The following is an 11542-nucleotide window of genomic DNA, read 5'->3' on the forward strand; positions in this document are numbered from 1 at the left end:
GGGGAGACACTCAGATTTTTAACTCACTCAGGGCATCAGACCCAGCCTGGGGTAGCACGAAGCTGATCGCTAGGAAAAACTGAGGTGCAGTCTCTCCCAGTACCTGTGCAAGTGGGAGACATATGAGTGCCTGGCCCCCAGGAAGCCTCCTGGCAAGCCAGCCAGCCCAGTGCCTTTCCTCCCACAGAAAAACACTTGCACATTCAGTCTCCAGCTGCAGAACACAGAAAGCACAGAGCTACCCGGTGCTGACATGCTCCTGAGCAGAGGGGTTCCCAGGTCTTCAGCATGGATCTCAGGAGAGACCTGTCCACTAATTATCCCTCGCCCTCCAGCCTTCCGCAGGTCAGCAGTGCAAGGAGCCGGCCAGGCAAGCCCTCCCCAGCCTGCTGCGTCTGCAGATAGAGTAGGCGGCTGCAGATATGAGATGTTAGGAGGCAATGAAGCAACCTCCACAACTGCCTCTGTCCCCAGAGGAGCAATTTGTTCTGCAGGACAGCAATTACTCCAACCTTCCAGAGCCCATTGAACAAGCAGATGCTCATGAGAGATCATCTTACTAAACTTTAATGTAAATTTATTTTTCAGATTGCTTTCCTACTGGAACAAAGACTCTGGAATGGGAACAGAGAAAAAGAATCATCAAGAAACATCAAATGGGGGAACTGAAAGTCCCTTCGAGATCACCCATTCTAGCATCCCCATTTTATGCGAGAAAACTGAGGCCCACAGAGGAAACTGTTTACTCAAATCTGTTATGGGTTGGATTGTGTCCCTACCCCCACAAAATTTATGTATTGAAGAGCTAATCCCAAATACATCAGACTGTGACCTTATCTGAAAATAGGGTCGTTGCAGATATATTTAGTAAGTTCAAGTGAAGTCAGTGGAGTAGGGTGAGCCCTAATCAAATATTACCGTGTCCTTATAAAAAGGGGACAGACAGGCACACAGGGAGAACACCATGTGAAGGTAGAGGCAGAGATGAAGGTGATGCATCTACAAGCCAAGGAATGCCAAAGAGTGCCAGCAAACACCCAGAAGCCAGGGGAGAGGCAGGGAACAGATTCTTCCTCACAGCCCTCAGAAGGAATCAACCCTGCCAACACTTTGATCTTAGACTTCCAGCCTCCAGAACTCCGAGGAAATAAATTCCTGTTGATTAAGCCACCCAGTAGGTGGTACTTTGCCTGGCAGTCCTATGAAACTAATAGGTCTCCTAGCAATTTTTTAAAATATTCCAAATTATTATTATTATTATTGTCATCATCATCATTTATATGGTTTATATCACATTTCATTCTAGTAAGGGTTTTGAATAACATTTAAAGAACTGATGTAAATACACATATATAAATAAGAAATAAGCACCAAGAAAAATAAAAAATGAAATAAGTCAAGACTACAGGATGATATGAGACCCATGAAGTCCTATCCAATTACTAGTGAAACCATAAAATAGACCGTAAGCTTCCTATTAGGCAAAGTCAAAATAGAAATATGATCAGGTAAAAAAAACTTTCTCAGTGCTGAACAATAAAAAAAAAACCAGGACACTGGGAAATGTCACAGGTGATGTTCTCAATGGCACTCCTACAGCAAATGGAATAACAATTTTATAAGGTAAAAGATTCAGCCAGAAAGTCATTGCTGGAGACAAGATTTGCACTTGAGACTCCTGCATTCCATGTGATATCCTTTCTTTCATTCGTTCAATAAAGCTTTCTTGAATGCCATCAGATGCAGTAGACACATGATAAACAAGATACAAAGTGGCTGCAAGAAGCCTGTGAGCTGGTCTCTGGAAATCTACTGGAAGAGACAGACATGTAAATATTTCTCATGTTCTGTAACAGAGCTACTGCCAGACCTTAGGACGGAGCTGGAACCAAGGCCTGAGACCAACAGTATCAGTATCACCTGGAAGCTTGTTAGAAATGCAGACTCTTGGGCCCCACCTTAGACCTCCTGAATCATATCTGCATTTTCATAAGATCCCAGGGGTATCATCAGTAGCAGTGATGTGGGGAATCCAGAAGTCATCATCTCCTTCTCCTCTCTCTTTCTGTCTCTGACTCTCTGTCTCTGTCTCTATTGCCATCTCCATCTCACATCTGAACATGTGCCTCGTTTTTCTTTCCCTGTAGACTGATTTCTTCTCTTCCCTTGTCTACAATGCAGAAACCATGGCTACACTTCCCAGAGTGAGCTATGGCCTCTTCTTTCTCAATCTTAACTCTAAATTCATGGTAGAGGCCTCTGATTGGCCTAGACTTGGTCATGTGCTCATGCCTGGCCCAATCAGCTATAGCCAAGGAGCATGACCACACAGAACAAAATGGCTGCTGAGAACCCAACCACTGTGTCATGTGGCCATCGTGTGGGGTACAGTTTCCAAAATAAGGGTTCAGGTAGCCAACCCAAGAGGTGCACTCAATAAATGCTCACGGATTCATGTTTGGGCAGTAGCAGAACATGATGGTGAAAAGCACAGGTTCCAGATCAGGCTACCTATGTTCCACTCCTAGTTCCACTGCTTTTGGATTATGTGGCTGTGGACAAGTTGCTTAAACTGTAGCCTCGGTTTCCTCATCTGTCAGATGGAAAAAAGCAATAGGACCTACTTCCCTGAGCACCTATGAAGTCTGAGTAAAATAACACATGTAAAGCGCTTAGCTCAATGCCAAGTAACAAAGCAAATGCTTAATAAATATCAGCTATCAGTATCGATGATGAAGATAATGATGACATCAGACAACATCAGTGTAATCAAGCAATCAATTTCCTCCTCAAGTCTAGAGACTTGTAAGGAAATTCAGACCACAATCTCTGAATTCACCGTATAGTACTTGTTAAGTTTGCCATTTTCAGTCATAACTTAGACTGATACTATTAGTTTCCTTTTGGTATCTATTTATTCATCCAACAAGTTTTGCATTGCTATTCTGTGCTTAACACCAAGCTAAGAGCTGGGGACACAAAAAAGAGACAAAAGTCCTTCTCTAGAGAAATTAACCATCCAAAGTGTTTTCCCTGAAGCATGAAGCACATACAACTACTGGTCCTAGAGGGGACTTTATGAAGGTGACCTTAAGGAATAATAGCATGGCAGTAAATAACACTGAGTCACAACAAAAGCTAGTCTCTGTAGAGTTTGCTGTCGTAACAAATTGCCACAAACTCATTAGCCTCACACAATAGAAATATATTTTCTCACAGTCCTAGAGGCCCTAAGTCCCAGATCAAGGTGTTGGTTCCTTCTGTAGGCTCTGAGAGAAAATCCATCCCATGCCTCCCCTCAAGCTGCTGGCAATTCTTGGCACTCCTTGGCTTGCAGACGCATCACTCCAATCTCTGCCTCCATTTTCACATGGCCTTTCTCTCTGTGTGTCTCTGGTCTCAAATCTCCCTCTCCTTTCTGAGGACACCAATCATTAAATTCAGGGCCCACTCTAAATCCAAGATGATCTCATCCTGATATCTTTAACTTCATCACACCTTATTTCCAAATAAAGTCATGTTCCTATGTACTGGGGGTTGGGACTTGGACATATCTTTAGGGGGACACCATTTAATTTGTATAGACCCCCCTCTAACTATTCTTCAGCTTTCCCAATTACATCAAGGGGAAAGTCTCTGTGAATGCAATGTACTTAACATTTCTTCAAAATTGGCTGTCTCCATGGTTAAGCTGAGCATCAGCTGACCTCAGGTTCTGAGTCTTGAGCTGAGTCTTGAGGCAGCCAGTTAGGATCACACGTAGCTTTGTAATCCTAACTGGGTACCTTTGCCAGCTCACGTGCATAGTAGCCCTATTGGGGGAGATACTACTGAAATTCCAATGTGCACAAGAAAACTGGAGCCTAGCAAGGCAAAATGACTTGCTTAAGGTCACACAGCCCCCAAGTGGTACAGTCAGGGTTGTCCTGTACACACTCTGCTTCAGCACTTATCTCTATGCTCAGAGATTGTGTCCTGCGGCTTCCCCCTCCAGATGCCAGCCCCTTGGAGAGCAAGGACTGTGTCTGTTTGCCTTAGTACCCTGGCACCTTGTGTAACCATGCAGGAGCAGGCAAGAGCAAGTGCACAGCATCCTGGGCCTCCCAAGTGGGCGCTCAGCAGTCCACAGGACATGGCACAGTATTTTGTTCCTCAATCAGAAATAAGTTACCAGCCCAGGTTTCAAGCAGGAAGTGACTCTTCTCACCAAAATGATTTTAAAATGTGTCTTCCTTAACATCACCAACAATGGCACATGCTGACATCATGACCATCTTGACATGATGCACCAAGAAGGATACAGCATTTCTTATGCAGTAATCCTGTCAAAAATGGCTCACTTTAATCTAATCAGGAAACTGCAGTCAGATAAGTTCATCCTGCATTTGCAAACAGGATGTTTTGCCAACATCTGACTTGAATTGTTTAAAAATGTAGATGGCCTACACGCACACACACTCATACATACATACATGTATACACACGTATATACATGCATACACATTTGAACACATTCTACATGCATACAGTCACCCATACATATACACATGCATACACATGTGCACACATGCTCATTTGAATACATACTGCATGCATGTATATACAGCTATGCATTCAAACACATACTACATGAATACACGCTCACCCATACATACTCACATGCATACACATATATACATACATATACAAACATATATATACCCACTCAGATACACATATGCATACACGTACACACATGTGCACTCACACATACAAACAGATACACTCACACACATACACGTACAGATACACACACTCATACACAAAGGCTGGGGACTTTCTCCAGAGTAAAGAATCTTTAAAACTATGAAGACTAAATGCAGTGTATTGCCTTTGATTGGATGCTAGAATGTTTTAAAAGCAGCCATAAAGAATGTTTTAGGACTTGAATATGGAATATATATTAAGTAAGAGTATTATATCACCAATAAATTTCTTGAGTATGATCACTGTATTGTGGCCGTGTAGGAGAATGCCCTTGATCTTAGATGATACGTGATCAGGTGTTTAAGAGTGAAGTGTCATAATATCCACCTAGTCTCAATTTAGTTTAATAAAAAGTATACATGTGTATGTAGAGAGAGTGAGAGACAGAAAGAGAGAGGGGTGGGGAGGGAGAGAGAAATCTAATGAGGGGAAATATTTAACAAATGATGAAGGGTATATAGACATTCATTGTATTGTGTTTGCTACTTTTCTCTAGAGTTGATATATTTTGGGATAAAATGTTGGGAGAAAGATACCTAAGAGCGGAATTGCTGGATTACATGGTAAACATATGCTAAACTTTTTCTTAAAACACCAAACTGTTTTCCACAACGACTGTACTATTTTACTTTCCCACCAGGAATGTATAGGGTTCCAATTTCTCCAAATCCTGACCAGCATGTGTTACTGTCTGTCTTCTCTATTATAGCTTCCTAGTGTATCTCAGTGTGGTTTTGATTTGTATTTCCCTAATGGACTAATGATGTTGAGCATCTTTTCATATTGGACATCACGATGGAAATGTTCCAAAACGGGATCGTGGTAATGGTCACACGACTCTATAAATTTACTAAAAGTTATTGAATTGTGCATTTACAATGAGTGGATTTTATAGTATGTAAAGTATACTTCAATAAATCTGCTTTTTTTAAAGAAGAGGGAAATAAATCAGTCAATACCACGTCTAGCTCAAGAGAAGACAAAGCACTAATAATGACAGTATAATTGTGGCTGAGTTCTTGCAGACACCAACAATGCCACCAAGAGAAATAATGAGAATCACACAGGCCTGGGAAATAGAGGGGTCCCAGCTGACTTCTTCCTTCAGTCACATTAGTTAGAGATTCTTACCAATTCTCAAGTTCACAGGCGTAATTGCACACAAGTCTCCATGGAAGAGAAAGGCCCAACCATTTTCAACAAAATGTCGTCATCATAATACCTTGACCTGAATCTATGCTATTAAATGTTGAGTCCAGGGATTCTGTGACCGGTCTTGAGCCCCATCATTGATAGCATAGTCAATAAAGTGTTAAAACCCTGGTGTCAGACAGCCCCAAGTTAAAGTCCAGCCTCTCTCCCACTAGCCATGTGGCCCTAATCACTTAACTTCTCTGAGCCTCACTTTCCTTATCTCTAAAGAGGGTATAATAAATGTATCTACCTTATGGGGCAGTTGAATGATGAAATGACATCATGCACGTTAAAGCTCTGGCACAGGGCTCAATAGATAACAACCATTATTATTTATTGAACTAGTACCCATAAAGTGCTTGGAGCAGTGCCCGGACACAGTAAAGTGAAATAAATCAATAAAACGTTATTGACGCAGTCAAGATCCTGACTCCTGTTATGAGCAGACTCAGGGCAGCTGGCTCTTCTTAGAGATTCTCATCTCAACAAGGCTTAGATCTCACTGAGGGTGCCCTGTCCCAGGCCAGCACAGTACCTGCTTCATGGCTGTTGCTTAACAAATGCTGGGTGGGTGAGTGATGGCTTTTGGGACACACATGAACAGCAGCCGATGTTTCTATAACACCTGCCATGTGCAGGACAGTCTACTGAGCTCATTTATTCCTCAGCCACAATCCTGCAAGATCGTACATTTTCCAGAAGTGGGACTGAGGTTCCAGCAGACAGAGCAACTTGCAGAAAGACACACACACATCTAGCAAATGGCAAAATGAGCATAAGAACCAGATGGCTCTGGACCAAAACCACATCCTAAACCATCACATGGTCCTGCAGACCCACATCCCTAGAGTGGGTCAGCCTGACACACCTTGTGTAGCATCCACCACTCATAGCCCTTCTCCAGAACATCCCCACAGAGGAAAGAACCCAAGTTCTGGCCACCAGACAGCCAACAATATGCTTCGTGCCCCATTTACTTCCAAAGTTATGAGCTTCTTGTCAACATTCAGAGTCAGTCTGAGTTTCTCATGACAAAAAAGGCTCTCTCAAATTATTATTCTTACCAGACAGCTGCTGTTTCCCGGTTAATTCTGACAGGAAGTGCATACATTATGCACACACAGGGAACCAAAAACCCCTGAAAAAATAATTTTTCTTTAAAGTTAAAAGATCCTACTTCTACCTGGGGCTTTCATTTCCTCTCGCTCAAGCGGCGGTTGTATTAAAGCCAAATTACACCGCAGAAATGACTGTGGAGTGAACATCAGCAGATCAATTTATTTAATTAGTCTGGGTAATTATAGAGGAGTGAAAAATGCCTTGTGGTGGGAACGAACACTGGCGAGTGGGGGACTGGAGGACTGTGCAAGCGTGTTCCTGGCCAGGGTGAGGCTCCACACAGCAGGACTGTTTCCTGCAGCCTCTGCACAGTGCTGTGGGGTGCAGACCGTGGGAGCCCCAACCCAGCTCAGCTCCCGGGGTCCCCACCAGACCCAGAGGTCCACAATGGTGGTTTCCAACCCATTCAGAGGCAGGAAGTTTTCTTTCCTTCTCTTTCTCATGTTTGCATTTGTGTGTGTGCGTGTGTGTGTGCGCGTGCGTGCATGCATGCGTGTGCACGTGGTAAAAACACTATATAACGCAAGCTCTGCCCTCTTAAATTTTTAAGTGTATTGTATAGCATTTTTAACTATAGGCACAATGTTGTACATCTCTAGAACTATTCGTCTTACATAACTGAAACTTTAAGCCCACTGAACGGCAATTCTCCATTTCCTCCTTCCTCCTTCCACTCTCTGCTTCCATGAGGTTGACTATTTTAGATTCTATATTTAAGTAAACTATGTGCCATTTGTCCTCCTGTGACTGGCTGATTACACTTAGCATAATGTCCTCCAAGTTCTCCCATGTTGTTGCATATGGCAGGAATCTCTCCTTATTTTTAGGGCTGAAGAATATTCGTTGTAAATAACAAGTATTGGTGAGGGCGTGGAGAAACTGGAGCCCTTGTACACTACTGGTGGGAATGTAAAATGGTGCAGCCACTTGGGGAAAAGTACGGAGGTTCCTCAAAAAATTACAAATAAAACTATTATATATGATCCAGCAATCCTACTTCTGGGTATATATCCCAAAGAATTAAAATCAGGATCTCAAAAAGATAGCAGCACTCCCATGTTCATCGCAGCAATATGCACAATAGCCAAGATATGAAAACAGCCTCACTGTCCACTGACAGATGAATGGATAAAGAAAAGGTGGTGAGAGTTTCAAAACAGCACCAGGTGTGGGAATTGTCACAAACTGGCTCTCTCCCCAGAAAAAAAAATCCTCATTTTTAACCAACACTCAGAGAGCAAACATCCATTAAATACACTTATCGAGTGCCTGCCGTTTGAATAATAACTTGTTCCACATCTGTCCTTACTATCCAGCTGTAAACTCCATGTGAACAGGGGACTGGCAGGGGTTAAGAGCAAGTGCGACGAAGGCAGCCAATGTGAGTTTGAACCCAACCTCTCCCGCTTCCCAGATGTGTGATCTTCGGGCAAGTCACTTATTTAACCTCTCATTGCCTCCGTTTCCTCATCTGTAAATGGGGGTGTGATAACATTCTTTTCAAAATGCTTAACAAGGTGTGTGGCATGTAGTGAGTTCTCAGTAAATTTTACCTATCACTGTTAGTCATTAATGTTATTCCAGTAACTAGTAATCAATATACACCAATAAATATTTATTGGATGGATGAATTATGGGATAGGATGGAATGAGAGATGGGTGAGTGTATGGGTGGCTGGGTGAATGGATGGATGAGTGGATGATGGGTGAATGGGTAGATGGAATGATAGGAGATGGGACAGAATGAAATGAGATAGATGGGTGAGTAGATAGATGAGTAGGGTGGGTTGCTGGAGGAATGGATACATGAATAAGTGGGTAACTGGATAGATGAATAGATGAATGAGTGGGTGACTGGATGTGTGAGTAAATGGTTGGGTGGGTGGGTGAATGGATGGATGGATGGGTAGATGGATGGATGGATGACGGAGAATGGATGGGTGGGTGGATGGGTGAATGTACAGTAGGTGTAAAAAGAAGACATATGATATGATACTTGCCTTAATGATAATTAGTACCTCTTTTATGTATCTGGTGCTTTGTCATTTACAAAGACACATCTTGTCCTCTCTCTGGCAAAGGCTAATTAGCTCCATTTTACAGAAGATGAAAGTACTGCTCAAGGAGGCTAAGTTCATTCATTCATTCAATAAGTATTTGGTGAACATCTACTATATATCAGACACTATTCTATATGCACAGATACAGTACAAAGGAAAACAAACAAAAATCCCTGATATGAAGAAACATGAAACAAGAGGAGGGGAATATGAGGTGCCAGGAGGTGGATGGAATTGGAATTTTTAACAAGGCAGACAAGTAAGGTCTCACTGAAGAGGTTCACTTGAGCAAAGACCTGAAGGAGGTGAGAGAGAGAGCCAAATGTGTGTCTGGGGAAAGAGCTTTCCAGGCAAAGAGAGCAGCCAGTGTGAAAGCCAGATATTTGTTAAGCGTGACAGGGCACTTACCATCTGCCAGGTTTGGTTCTGAGTTCTAAACATATGATGTTATTTAACCCTCACGCCAGCACCTAAGGGAGGTCCTGCTATCATCCCCACTGTGCAGACAGGAGCAGAAAGATGAAGTCACTTGATAAAGGAGCTGGGACTGGGCTGAGGCAACTTAGCTCCAGAAACCACCCTCTTAACCATTAAACATCCTTCAACAAGCCAGGCCATGCCTTAGAAAACAGCAAAACCAGGACCTGATCTAACTTTGCCCTACCCCCACCCCCAGGTCACATTCCACTCTACTGTGCTGCATTTAAAACCCAGAGGAGCCAGCAAGACATGAACACAGGAAAAAGCGAATGGCTTAATGCAAAGGCCAAGTGGGAGCACCAGACGAAGCATGACATCAAGAATGCTTTGTTGCAGAAACAAAAAGCCTTTGCCCTTGCTATCACCTCTCTCAGCACAGCTCCCTCTTATCCATCCTGTGAAATCCTGTGCATCCCTTAGACATGGTTCAAATGTCATTACTTCTCCGTAGTTATCTAGAAAGCAATCCCTCCCTCATTTTTACTCCCATGACAATTTATGTAATGGCGATCTGAATCAACTTTCTAAGTGCGGACGATGTGCCAGGCAAGGGCTCACTAATTCTCGTCACAGCCCTATTAGATGGGCACTGTTTTCATTCCCCCATATTATGACTGGGTATATTGACAATAGAGACATAGACTTGCCCAAGGCCACACAGATAATAAAGACCCAGGATTTGAACTGCCATTTGCCTCCAGAGCTCAGGAGCTCTGCAGAGGTAATGCAGTTTGTCAGGTTGTTGTGTGCTTGTCTGTCTCCTTCTCCACACTGCGGGCTCCCGGAAGCCAAAGAGCCTTTAAGTTTCCAAGTCCCAGCACAGATTTTGAAAGTCATTAAGCAAGCATTTGGTGACTGTCATCTCTACCACACTGCTCCACATGTCTCCAGGGGAGCAAGGTTCCCTGGTAGATTCACACGGATGTAATTAGCAGGGTCTCTTCCACACAATATGGCTGCAGAGCTTCTAAAAGTCAGCCTATCCTAAAATCTCTCCCCCTATTTTACTCCTACATCTCCCCTTATTTCACTCCCATATGACGGTCCTATTTCCAGCCCACCAAAGTGCCATTAGTGTTATTCTTCTACGTCTAGGCATCAAGTCTCAAAGACTCCTTGTTAGAATGTGAGCCTGGAGGGAAGGGGTGACATGTGATAGATTAACCTGTTGGCTCCCATTGTGCTCTCCCCTGGATTACAAGGAAACTCCAAGGCTAAGTGAGTGGCTCCAGGGTACACAGGAAGCTCCATGGGCAAGGCCAAATGCAGACTCAGTAATTAAATCTTCTTAATGCTGCTGCTTCACACGAACAGAAATCCTCTGTTGAGAGGCAGAGAGACAGACAGAGCTGTGCCCCGTGGTTTGACAGCTGCTAAGTCTGAGCTGAAGTGGAATCGGAGGGTGGTTGATCTCCTGGGCACGTGTATGCACGTGTGGATATGCATAAGGGCTACAATTTGGGTCTAGATGGGGTGCTTTGTGCTATCTTGTTCTGAGGGCACTGTGGGGAGGAAGAAAATGAGAACAGAGGGTAGGGCATGTCGCCTGTTTCTTGAGGGGCTCCTTGGCCTGACTTGGTCTTGGGGAGGCTCTGGGCCCCAGTGGAGCTGCTGTGGGGCCTGGGTGACAAAATGCAACTGGGGAAGAACTGGTCCCCTTTCATTATAAAGCACAGCCCTGCCTCTCCTTTCAAAGGTAGGTGGTTTAAGGAGGGTCAGGAGGCAGCCTCCCTTGGGCGTGGACAAGAATGTCCTCATGATGGTGACTGCAATGGGTAGAAAGGTGAGTGTTTGTAAAACCCAAATACAGGGAGTAAGAGGAATTTCACAAAGTGTGACCTGGATGTCCCATGTATATAGATGGAGGCAAAAACATGAACTTTCTGATACTAACATGCCTCCATCAGTATTGTCAGAGACGACACCTGGAGAAGTTGCGATGA

Source organism: Pteropus alecto, unplaced genomic scaffold, assembly GCF_000325575.1.
Source record: "Pteropus alecto unplaced genomic scaffold, ASM32557v1 scaffold44, whole genome shotgun sequence".
In the NCBI taxonomy this organism is placed as follows: domain Eukaryota; kingdom Metazoa; phylum Chordata; class Mammalia; order Chiroptera; family Pteropodidae; genus Pteropus; species Pteropus alecto.